The sequence below is a fragment of the Furipterus horrens genome, unplaced genomic scaffold (assembly GCF_987537825.1).
Source record: "Furipterus horrens unplaced genomic scaffold, mFurHor1.1.pri manual_scaffold_11, whole genome shotgun sequence".
NCBI lineage: Eukaryota > Metazoa > Chordata > Mammalia > Chiroptera > Furipteridae > Furipterus > Furipterus horrens.
In genome coordinates this window covers 56,050,797-56,064,052 of record NW_028327181.1, presented here as the reverse complement: position 1 = coordinate 56,064,052, position 13,256 = coordinate 56,050,797, and the positions used below count along the sequence as shown (strand labels likewise).

The window sequence follows — 13,256 nt, the reverse complement described above, 5'->3', positions numbered from 1 at the left end:
ACGGTCACGTTGCACCACTCAGTTTGCAGCAATAGCAACTGGAGCTGAGAGGGCCTCTAGGACCACGTCCGACCTGGAAACTCTTAGCTCAGTCACTTCCCGCAGGCACTGCTCCCCACACCCATGCCTACCCCAAGCCAGGGCTGCTCAGAGCTGATGACCTTTCCAACCTGGGAGAGTAGAACTTCAGAGCCCATACTCTCAGTGATACCTCAAGCCCAGGACCTGAAAAGATAAACCCGCATGTTCAGCAGACAACCCATTTGCTAAGAAGATGTTTCAGGTGTTGACTGGGAAAGAAGCACCTCTGGGCAAGTATCCTAGTTAGAAACTAGAAGAACAAGAGGGGAATCATCAGTCCCTCTGAAGGGTGCGTCCTATTCGTCATTCAGGGAAGGACCGTTTGTGTCTAAGGAACATCAAACAAACCAGCTGAGCCTCCTTTGTGGACCAGGGAGAGAGGGAGAGGAGGAAATAAACAGGGTATGCAAAAATGACAGCATCAGGAAGTTATCGAGAGAGGAACAGAATGTCCTGAGCCAGCTGAGAATTTCATTAAAGTGAGTCTTTGTTAAAAGCCATGCTCTGTTCCTGTCACCACGGCGGTCAGGCTATCTCTTTCCTGCAAATGGAATGGTATTCATGCTGGGGACAAAGACAGTCGAGACGCTCTCTGTCTCTGTTGTGTGGGCACGCGTGTACGCACGTGCATGTCTCTGTCCCCAGCTCTCTGGGACCAGGTCCTCCTCTTTGTTTTGTGGCTTAGAGGATGGCCTCCTGAGACTCCATCCCCAGCTCTCTGTCACCTTGCCCTCATATTTGTGTTGTGGCTCAGAGGATGGCCTCCAGGGGGCTCAAATCCGGTGCGGCCTTGAAAATTACTCTCCCTCTCTTGGCCTCAATTTGTTCATCTTTAAAAAAAAGAAAAAGAAAAAAATGGATTATAATAGTACCTGGCTGGTAGGGTTGTTGTGGGGTTTAGGGAAATATTGGCTTAGTCCTTGACACGAGAATTTCAATTTTAATTATTACTTAGTTTTATTATATATTAATATTACTTTTATTTGTGTATTATTATCATTATTCCCCCTGGCTGGTTTGGCTCAGTGGATTGAGCGTCGGCCTGCGAGCTAAGTGTCGCTGGTTCGATCTTCCAGTCAGGGCACATCAGAGAAGGAAAACTCTGACTCCAAAAAACCTCCGCTGCCTTGCGGCATACCTCTTCAGGGGAAAGGCTAAGGGAGTAAACCCCGACAGAAAATCCGGAGCCGGAGTCCCTAAGGCGGTTTGACGTTGTAGTCAACACCGGCAACTCCTGCGGCGCACCTGAAGCCAAGCTGTATTGACTCCGTCTTTCCCTTGGACCCTTCAGCTGCGAAGAGAGGGGGGGTCTGCTGCATGGGCAACAGCAGACCCTCCATATCACCCTGCCCAGGCTCTGTAGCTTCAGCTTCACTGGAGAGGACACTCCAGCGTCATCGCAAGATGTCGATTCAACACGGGAGGAGACAGATACCGTGTCACTCCCGAGTCGGACTGCACAGCCATTCTCGGCGGTGCAGATAGACTCTTAAGAAGCTACACCATCGTCTCTCGAGACGGACGGCTGCCGACGATTATCATTATTAATGAGTGCTTTTCTGGACCTGTGTAGTGACTTGGCCGTTGGGGCTTTGCATGACTGTGTATATAAGTATACATTTCTGAATTCGTATGACTATCTTTACTGCCTTACCCACACCATGGACACCCAACAATTCCTTCTCCATCTCTGTCTGCAATGTGACCTCTCACTCTTCCCTGGATCAAGAGAGCTGGAAACCACTGAAGTGCCTTGGAAGAAGCAAGAAAAATATATAAGCCCAGCTGATTTATGGTACGCCTGGGAACTAACACCAACTTCCGTAATTAACAACCTCAAAGTCTCAGTGATTTAACAAAACACAGTTTTGTTTCTCATTTATGTCATAGCCTGCAGCAAGCAAGGAAATTGTCCTTGTGGGCTCCCTGCCGACGGGGACTCAGGGATGCAGGCTCTCCCCATCCTATAAAACCACCATCCATCCTGGCAGACTGGAAGGTTGTGTGTGGTGTCTTTAACCCAATCATGGGAAAGGCTTACATCGCTTCTGCCCACACTCCATTGGTCAGAACTCAGCATGTGATCAACAGTAACACTGATTTTGCCACAAAGAATAAATTCTGACTTCACAGAAAAAAACGTCACTGTCTGTCTATGAAAACCAGTGGAGGGCCTATTAGAGCTCAGTGTATTTCCCACGCTGTTATTCCTGACATTGGGGTGGCACAAAAGACCTGTTCTCATTCATTCCCTTCTCTCCATCCCACTCGAGTCCAGACCACTGTCCCCCCTTTCCAGGACTTCTGCATCTCTGGCCCTATTCTAGCCTTCTTTTTACCACACTACACAATGCCTCCAGGTTGGCTGTTCTGAAATGAAAATTGGAATAATTGCTCTTAGAGATAGAGTCAAACCCCTGAGCTTACAAAGCCCTCCCTCCCTCCCCCACTAGCCTCACCTCTCTCTGCTCTTTGAGCTCTGGGTTACAATTGGACCTTCCAGCGGTGCCTCAAATTCACCATGTTATCCTCATCTCTAAGTGCCATGTCCTGTTGCCCTGCCTGAAACATACCTACTCTACCTCTGGCTCTTCTAGCTGCATGAGTCCTTATCATCCAAGTCCCCACCTGAAATTTACTCCACACCCCCACAGTGGATCAGGTCTCCTCCTCCTCACTCCCAGAGCCCCTATCTTAAACTTCATTGTTCTTCACTGTGGTGATCGGAATTCCCTCTAAACTCCAGGCTCCAAGAGCATAAATATTCTGTTCGTAGCCCATTCACTGCTGTCTCCCCGGCAGCAGCCACAGCGCCTCGCACACAGTGAAGACTTGATAAATAATTGTTGAGTTAATGAATCACTCTATTAGAGCTTCCAATCGTATTCTCTTATACCCATTTGTTTACTTCCCTGACCTCTCCTACTTGATAGAAGCTCCTCCATCTCCTCTGCATTTCTGGTTCCTAAGCCAGGACTTTGCATGCAAGAGAGAAAAATGAGGGAACAGCTCATATTGACAAAAAATCATAACTAACTTATTCGCATCTTCATCTGTCAGCTTGGACAACATACGCAGCCAGTTGGTGTGTGAGCCGGGAATTAGGCAGAGGGGACGTTGGGAGCCAGATTCAGGGTGAGTTGAGTAGTGGGACCCATTTCAGGCCTGGAAACCGACTCAGGTGTCCCTGTGGAGCCATCGTCTCATTAAACAGACTCTAGGGAGAGCCAGGTATTTCCTTCTGAGACTCAGCTCTGCAGTAGTTAATTAGCCACAGCTTCCGGTAATTGGCTCTCCTCCTCAGGACAGTGCTATCTGAGACCTGCACCAGCACAGTCTGCCCCGAAGCTCCAAGCCCCCAGCATCTTTCTCCAGCTCCAGGGAGGGAGGCGGGATGGGGGAGGCCAAAAGCAAGTGTTTCTTCAGCTCACAGAGGGAAGAGAGGTTGTGATTTCACAGTACATTTTCCTAAGCACAAGGGAAAGAACGTCAGACGCAGCAATGCTTTGGCAACAGATGGTGAGCAAGATCAGTTGGGAGAACCTCATTTGGGGTTGAAAGGGAAAACTGCAGAGATGCCTCTGTCGAGGGTATGAGACTCCCACCTGTCTGGGATGTCTTTATTTTCCAGCCTAAAAAGCTTCAACCAAGGGAAGATCAAATGCCAAGAGCTGTCTCACACCGTTCATCTGGGGCAGCATGAGCATGTCTCAGAAAGCACCAGAATGAAAGCCAAACAGTCTCAGCCCAGTCACCACTCCAGACCACCTGCAGGGAGCAGGGGAGGGGGGTGCAGATGCAGGTTTCCATGGTGGCCACTGTGGACCCAGGCCGTGACTCATGACACTGTCTGAGGACAGTCAGCCTCTGCACAGAGGGCCAGGAGGGGCGCTGTCGGGCAGACAAGAATTCACACCACAAATGCCAAAAGGAGACAGCCACAAACTACCTCTGCGCAGGAGGGGTTTCCCAGACCTCAGCCACACACATGTCCCCAAGACATAGTGACATCAGGTGCCTCCTGATGTGACACAAGGAGTTGGGCAAAACATCTCTTCTGTGCTGTTTGTGAGCAAACATCAGACAAACCCAAACTGAGAGGCATTCTACAAAAGAACTGGCCAGCAGTCTTCAAAAGGGTCAAGGTTGTGAACGATAAAGACTGAGGCACCGTCACTGATCGGAGATTACTACTGAATGCAGTGTAGGTGCTTGGACCAGAAAAACAATATTAGTGGGAATAGTGGCAAAATATGAACACAGTCTGTAGATTAGCGAATAATATCAAATAGCTCTTACTTTCTGGTTTCAATAATGGTGCCATGGTTACGTCAGATGCCGGCATTAGGGGAAGCTAGGTGAAGGGTGTGTGATAATACTCCATACTATTTCCAAAAAAGTAAAAGAATCTGACCACAAACTTTTTGTTTTTAACTGATTTTTTTTTCCTGCTGGCATCTCACAGTTGCTGTGACAATTAAGTGAGACACTGTTGGAAAATATTCAGTGTGGGGCTTGGTACAAAAGAGGGTCATCTGTAATGTTTTGAGGCTGATACAACTGATGGGACCCAGAGTGGGTCAGCACTTCCCAGGTGGTTCCTGCATTGGAGGGGAGTGGGGAGGGGGCTGGTGCTCCTCTGAGCTTCAAGATACTATTTTAGGAATATGGGTTTTGTTTCATTATTCTTAAACTGTAGAAGTTACATATACCTTCGTAGTATATTTTATGACTTTTCAAAAGTAGCTCTTTTCTTCATGAGAGAAATTTTTATTTTCAAAAGGAACTTGCTCTCATTACCCAAAATGAAAAACCAAGGTCATTAGCCATAAAAATAAAGCTAACTGGCTCTGGCTGGGTGGCACAGTTGGTCAGAGCATCATCCCGTACACCAAAAATGTTCTTGGTTCGATTCCTGGTTGGGGCACATACTTAGGTTTCAGATTCGATCCCCGGTCAGTGTACATACGGGAGGCAAGTAATTGATGTTTCTCTTTTACATTAATGTTTCTTCTCTCTCTCTCTCTCTCTCCTTCCCTCCCACCCCCCATAAATAAAAACATATCCTTGGATGAGGATTCTTTAAAATAGTAAAGTTAATCGATAAAAATAAATTTGATGACAGCTAGCTACTGCTGCCCACCAAAGGCTCTGAGCTCAAGGCCTCTTTCCTTTGTGTAAAAGAGAGAAATTAGTAACTGCTAGAGAAGCATTGAAATAGATCAGCACCCAACTGGGACTTTCTCCTTGATGTAGTCAGAGGAATGAAATATTTAAAAAGCGAATAATTTTCCCACTATGTGACTCTGTGTCGGTGACTTGTCTGTGCACCTTTTAATGTCACCTCTGGTACCCCCTGAAGTCATATGCACTCTGGGAAAACACTGCTTTCTCTTCTATTACAGGTGCCCCATTTCTGCCCCCATTGCTCTCCCTGCCCCTGCCACTGCTTCTGTTGAAGCCCCATGATGAGGTCTGAAGCCCAGGGGGCTGCAGGAGGAAAGTCGGGGGCTTGCTGCTGGAGTGAAGAGCCAGCCCCAGGGTTAACTCTGGGGTGCAGAAATAGCAGTTGTCACATACTCATCCCGGAAGTGTAAATTGGTTCAACTTCTTTGAACATACCCTTTGATCTAGTAATTTCTCCTCCTAAGTATTTGTCCTACAAATATAATTATGAGTCATTACAGTATTTTTTGGTAATAGGAAATGACAGGAACAACCTAAATGTCCATCGGTAAGAAATATACTACACAACAAAAGATTATACAACCATTAAAAAGAATGAGAAACGGGTACATGTACCAATATAAAAAGTTTCCAACATATATTATTTTTTATTACACACATTATGTGACGAAAGCAAGGTGCATAATAGCATACATAGTATGCTCCTGTTGGGTTTTTTTTTTTTTTTTTAGGTGGACATATACAGCATGCAACTGACACTGTCCCTTTGGCAGGACGCTTGCTCCACTCTAGAGAGCCTTCTCTCTCTTGTGCACAATGGCAACTCTTAAGGAAAAACTGATGCACCAGTTGCAGAGGCAAAGGCAGCAGCCCCAAACGATAAGATCACTGTCACGGATGTTGGACAAGTTGGTAGGGTGTGTGCCATCCGCATTCTGGGAAAGTCTCTGGCTGATGATCTTGCTCTTGTGGTTGCTTTGGAAGATAAACTCAAAGGAGAAAACATGGATCAGCGGCATGAGAGCTTATTTCCTCAGACACCTAAAATTGTGGCAGATAAAGATTACTCTGTGACCGCCAATTCTAAGATTGTGGTGGTAATAGCAGGAGTTCACCAAGAAGTAGAGAGTCAGCTCTGCCTGGTGCAGAGGAATGTTACTGTCTTCAAATTCATTATCCCTCAGATCATCAAGGACAGCCCTGATTGCATCATAATTGTGGTTTCCGACTCCGGGGATATTCTCACATGTGTTACCTGGAAACGAAGTGGATTAAATTACCCAAGCACCACGTGATTGGAAGGGGATGTAATACCTGCATTCTGCCAGATTTTGCTATCTTATTGCTAAAAAAACGTGGCATTCATCCCAGCAGCTGCCATGGATGCATTTGGGGAGGACATGGGGACTCAAGTGTGGCTGTGTGGAGTGGAGTGAGTGTGGCAGGCATTTCTCTCCAGGAACTGAATCCAGAAATGGGAACGGATAATGAGAGTGAACATTGGAAGGAAGTGCATAAGACAGTGGTTGAAAGTATTTATGAAGTCTTCAAGCTAGAGGGCTCCCACAATGGGCTATTGGCTTGAGTGTGGCTGATCTCACTGAACCCATGTCAAAAAATTTATCCAGGATTCATCCAGTGTTGACGATGGTGAAGGGGCTATATGGCATTGAGATTTAAGTCTTCCTGAGCCTTCCCTGTATCCTGAATCCTTGGGGATTAACTGGCGTTATCAACCAGAAACTGAAGGACGGTGAGGTTGCTCAACTCAAGAAAAGAGCAGATACACTGTAGGACATCCAGAAGGACCTCAAAGACCTGTGACTTCAGGCTTCTAGGCTGTAGAAATGTAAAAAGTACAATGTAATTAACCATGAGTCTTTGGTTTCCATCCATGCACATGGATCTCAGTTTGCTTTTATCTTCCTAATTATGTGAATCTGAACTAACAGAATCAAAATTCATGCTTAGTTTAATGCTTACAATAGGCATCCTCAAACAAATAAAATTAAGTATTGTAGCATGAAAAAAAGTGGATGTATACATTGTATCAGTTAGTTATTGCTGTGTAACAAGCCCCAAACTCAGTGACATTCAAAAATAAGCATATATTTATTTTTAAAGATTTTATTTACTTATTTATTTGTTTTTAGAGCAAGGGGAAGGGAGAGAGAAAGAAAGGGAGAGAAACATCGATGTGCAAGAGATTCATCAATCGGTTGCCCTTTGCACGCCCCCAACTGGGGACCTGGCCTACAACCCAGGCATGTGCCCTGACTGGGAATTGAACTGGTGACCTCTCAGTTTGCCGGCCAACACTCAATCCACTGAGCCACACCAGCCAGGGCCAGAAATAAGCATTATTATCAGACTCAAAGGTGCATAATCAGTTGAGGCAGCTCTACTTCTATAGAGAGGCCAGAGCAGCTCTGACCCACATGTCTCTCATTCTTCTAAGACCAGCCATCTACCTGGGTCATATTCCTCTCATGGCCATAGCAGAAGCACAAGAGGAGGGCTCCACCAAGTCAGCATATTTTAAATCGTTGTTCATGTCACATCTACTAACATCCATTAACCTAAGCAAATCATAGCCAAGCCCAGCATCCATGGGGCCAGGAAGTATGCTTCTGGGAGGAAGAGAGGAGTAAAGATTTGCTGAACAAGTATTCTTAAAAGCTCTAAAAATTATATATATATGAGATGTATATATACTTGATATGTCACATTATATATATATATATCGCCCCTGGCTGGTTTGGCTCAGTGGATTGAGCGTCGGCCTGCGAGCTAAGTGTCGCTGGTTCGATCTTCCAGTCAGGGCACATCAGAGAAGGAAAACTCTGACTCCAAAAAACCTCCGCTGCCTTGCGGCATACCTCTTCAGGGGAAAGGCTAAGGGAGTAAACCCCAACAGAAAATCCGGAGCCGGAGTCCCTAAGGCGGTTTGACGTTGTAGTCAACACCGGCAACTCCTGCGGCGCACCTGAAGCCAAGCTGTATTGACTCCGTCTTTCCCTTGGACCCTTCAGCTGCGAAGAGAGGGGGGGTCTGCTGCATGGGCAACAGCAGACCCTCCATATCACCCTGCCCAGGCTCTGTAGCTTCAGCTTCACTGGAGAGGGCACTCCAGCGTCATCACAAGATGTCGATTCAACAAGGGAGGAGACAGATACCGTGTCACTCCCGAGTCGGACTGCACAGCCATTCTCGGCGGTGCAGATAGACTCTTAAGAAGCTACACCATCGTCTCTCGAGACGGACGGCTGCCGACGACGACGATATATATATATATATATATATATATATTCAACATAGAGTCTAACAAAAAGTGCACATGGAATTTATAATGGGTTGTGTCTAGGGGGCAGAAGTGGGAGGCTACAGTCAGGACAAGAGTGAAGTTTATCTTTCATCACCCTTTTGCAATGTTTGAATTTTGTACAATTTGCATGTATCACTTTCACAAAAATAATCAGATACCACCTTTACATCAGTCTGGTCCACAAGGCATTATTTTCATATTGATTGTCTTATTTGACTCTCATACAAGAGAGAGTAAAGCAGGCAGAAAAGGGATTATGACCCCACTTTGTGGATGCAAAGGAAACTGAGGTCCAGCCATGTCCAGGGACTTGCCCAAGGCCAGACAGCTGAAAAAGAGCCAAGCCAGGGCTTGAAGTCAGATCTGCCTTGGACCAAAACCATCCCACCACAGCATGCAACTTGCCACGGGCTAGTGCCCACCAGCGCTGTCTGGGGAAGGGTCTGCCCTGAGGACAGGCATAGAGATCAAAACCTCAGTCCCATGCACGCCATGTGGGAGAGGCTGAATGCAGAGAGCGACTTGTCCAATCTGGCCATTTTACAGATGAGCAAGGAGAGGCCCAGAATCACAAAGTAGGTCCCTCTGTCTCCCTGGGTCTCAGGTGGGATCTTAATAACCACCTGACAAGTTATTTAGGGGATCAAAGCAGAACATGTATCTGAAAGGGTTTCGCACCTCAGAGAGCACATAGCATGATTTTGAGGACCCGCTTGCCCAGCATTCATTCCACACTAGAGAGCCAGGGGACCGTCCAGGAATCTATGAGCTGACCCCCTGGAGTAGCAGAGTTCTCAGAGTGACAGCAGCTGCTCTCAAGAACAGCCGAAGGGCTCTGGGCTGCTGGGCAGAGAGCAGACTCTGCTCAGAGACGGTGCATGTTAGTTTTGTACAGCAAATGTGTTCCCGAATTGCTCTGCAGCAGACTTCATGCCGGAGCCGGGACTGCGTTCACATGAGCTCCCTCACAGCTTAGCACATAAATCGTTCCCTTAGCAAAGCTGCGTCCCCACGGGAAGGGCCCAGGTGACTGCAGCGCTAAGAGCGCTTTTCTCCCCACTCCCACCCCGGGCAGGTTTTCCTTCATGAATCTCCTTCCTCACAGTGTCCCCAGAGGACAGCGTCCCCTCTGGTGGCAGTGCGCTCTGCTCCCCCTGCCAGTGTCTCTCAGAAGGCAGGAGAGAAGCGGGTGGAAGGGAACCAATGGAGGCGCCAGATGCTGGTGAGCGAGCAGAAGTGAGGGGGCCCTCGGAGTCCCACTTAAGCCATTTTCAACTCTGCATCAAATGGAAATTTCTGTGAGCCGCTGAAAGCTCCTACAGTGACTAATGTGGCCAAGTGAGCTCTAGGAACAAATGAGTGCTAATTATTTTGTGGAAGGAGAGACAAGTGGAGAATTTAAACAGAGGGTCCGACTAAGCAGATGGTGGGAAATCTGAAGGCTCAGAGAGGCAGGGCCTCCCCCCACCCCCACCCCCACTGCCACCCTCAGCAAAGAGCAGGGCAACTCAAAGGCCCAGGACTGTCAGACAGCCCTGCGCACAGACCCCACCCAGCCTCTAGGCTCTGGGCCCCCACGGGCTTTGCAGCTGGGCTTGCAGAGCCTTCTTCATGCGTGGAAGTCCAGGGCAACACCCAGGGGTCCCCAGAAAGCCCCGTAACTGATATTATAGGGCTTTGGGATAAGATACTTAATGCCTTTTTTAAGCCCACCCCCAGGAAGAGGTCACAGAACACAGGTGTTTGGTTTTCCAAGATGGACTGGACAGGACTTGAAGCCAGGGTAGGAGTGGGCTTGGCTTTCCATCTCCCTTTCTCAGCCTGACCAAAGGGACTGTCTCCTCCCCTGGAACCTTTCCTCTGGCCTGGGAGGTAGTGTTCTGGCCGCTCAACACCCAGGCCCACTGGGCAAGTGGCCTTTTCCAGCTCTCTGCTCAGCGCCACTACTCAGGCCTCCTCAGCTCAGCCGCCCGGCACTCCTGCAACGCACTTCCCTCCCCTCATCTGACTCTCTCCTATTGGACCTTCACAATTTAGGCACCACCTCCCCGCAGAGACCTCCCACCCCCAGCTGGGGTCTCACAGTCCCCCTGTGCCTGGCCACACTGCACTTAGTGCCCTGAAGTGTAAAGCGACCCCAGGAGTCTCTCAAGGACAGAGACCTGGCTCTTTCTACCCCCAGGCTCCCCCACGAGACAGGCAGGCTCAGAGTCGGCACTGGAAACAGTCGCTCACAGGAGATGAACTGGTGCCGGGAGAGCAGATCAGTCCCAGCCTCTCACACCAGATGGGGCCCCGGCTGTCCCACACCCACAGAGAAAGTTGGTGGCTCATTAACAAGAAGCCAACGTGGGGGTGACTCTCAACTTCCCTAATCTTCCATCTACTCAAGAGGCTTAGACCCAAAGCAGTCACAAAAACAACAGAGAAGGAACCGTGGGCGAGTGAGTTGGAAGAATCCCCAAGAACATGGACCCCATGTGTCCTGACCGCAGGCCCTGAGGGAGTCAGGCACAGAGCGGCCGGGAGCCGGGCCTCCAGATTGCCAGTGCCGTGCCCTTTCGCCCGCATCGCACTGCAAAGTGACAATAATAATCAGTAATAATGGCATGGCGCTTGCACAAGGGCTCTTCAATAGCCTCCTGAGGCCGGGAAGTATTGGCATGTACACTTTACAAATAAGGAAACTGAGACACAGAATGGTTAAGTAATTTGTCCCAAGTCACACAGCAGAGTTGGGATTTGCCCCTTGCAGTCTGGCTGGGCTGCAGTCTGTGGCCACTAGACTAAACTGGATGTCCCTCTCCTTGACCCTGACACAGAACAATGCCACTGTACTCGGCTAGCTCCTTGGGGTCCTTACCCAACAAGGACTTTCCTTCCAGAAGAGGACGTGCCAGAGAGGAAGTCAGCCTTTGGGAAAAGACAGAGTGTGATGAATAGCACCCACTGGTCACCCCTGGGGGGTGGGGGTGACATATCAGCCATATCCATTATTTGCTCTCACTAATCTATTGCCCTGTCCTTTTCAAGTCCTTAAGCCATCCTGGTTTTCCCACTGGTTATAATAACTGGTGCAAAGAGAGACCAGTGGACATTTGAAGGAAGACTTGGTTTCTGGTTCAGCTCTGCTTCTCTGATGAGCTGTGTGACCCTGGACCACTGCCTGAACCTCTCTGAGCCTGTGATTTCTCAGCAGTACTGGGACATAACTCCTTTGCTCCAACAGCTCTGAGAAGAATGTAGGCCATGCTCTGCTCCCAGGCTAGCAGAGGAGGGAGAGGACAAAAGTCATCACAGTGCTAGTTCTAAGTGGGACACAGACTGGAGTGCTTGGCCTGTTGGGAGGGGCTCAGGAAAGACATGGTGCAGAAGCACCCTAAGCAGAAGCTGGGAAGACAGGCCGGAGGCAGCTGGGGTGGAAAGGGGGTGCAGGCCGGCAGAGCAGGCTGAGAAGAGGCAAGCATAAAGAGGCGTGTTTGGAGAAGGGCAGGGGCCCTCAATGGGGCTCGCTGTGAGGGGTGGGATGGAGGGGCAGTGAGACAGGGCTGTGAAAGTGCTTTGTAATATGACAGCTGGAAAGGACCTTGGAGAGCATCCACGTAGGGGCTCCCAGCTCACGTGGCTCCAGGGCTCTGGTAGGCAATGCAAACAAGTGGAGTGGGTGTGAGACAGTAAGGAGGGGTGCAGTGGGTGGCAATTAAAGGATAGGACCTGCCTAAACGTATTCAATTTTTTTGACCCCATGAAATATGTCTTCACTTTGAACTTGAGTTTGTAACTCTTCTTCTATTCTGAACCTTCCACTATATAGAGTGTCACTCTACGACAAAGACAGGTCGTGTCTGGCTGCATGCTGCCTCCCCAACAGTCTTCGTAACACACAGGTCCTCAGACTTCCCCTCCTCTGGACACACAGAGGTCACAGTGTCAAGCTCCGAGGCCTCTTCCCAAGTTCCCTCCTTCTGCCCTACTCTCATGGCTCCTCTGCCCAGGCATCCTGGACTCCGGCTCAGTGCCCTGCTCTTCCCACCCTCTCTGCTGGTACCCCTGCCCCAGGCCCAGGTCCCCCTTTGATGTCTGTATGCTCTTAGCCACACTGCAGAGTGGCTAAGACACATTCCACCTTCACTGATCCACATGTACCCAGATGGACCTTACAGCTCTGCTGCTTGGCCCCTGGGAGTTACAGCACTTTTTGACAATAACATCCTTCCTTCCCGGGTCCACAGAAGTTGCCATGGAGACTGGGTCAACAGGTTCGGGGGAGGGTAGGCTTTCAAGTAACAGCTACCCTAGAGTTTCTCAGAACAGCCTTCCTCTTTCTGAGACTTCTCCTGGGGCCCCTTGCCATCTAGGAGGAGAAGAGGGGGGTGGGGCCCAGTCCAGGCTCACTTAGAGACATGCACACAAGTCGGACGGTCAGTCAAAGACCCAGGCTGCCAGCCTCTGGGGTATCAGTGGGGGTAAACTGATACCTGAGGGAGAGGTGGTCGCTTACCTCCATCCACAGCAGATAAACAAACCTCAGCTCCAGCCCAGCTGCAACCTCAGCCACATGTTTATAATCATTAAAATAACATAAGACCAGCATGAATAATTTGGGAAGATGTTTAAAATCACCCCAGAACCACTCTAAACATTTGACGTGGCTCCTTCTTAC

General features: G+C 48.9%; 1 pseudogene; it reads left to right on the top strand.

Annotated features, from left to right (window-relative positions):
• The first annotated feature begins 6,084 nt into the window (after window positions 1–6,084).
• On the top strand, window positions 6,085–7,092 carry LOC149997778 (L-lactate dehydrogenase B chain-like; annotated as a pseudogene).
• Window positions 7,093–13,256: the final 6,164 nt, after the last annotated feature.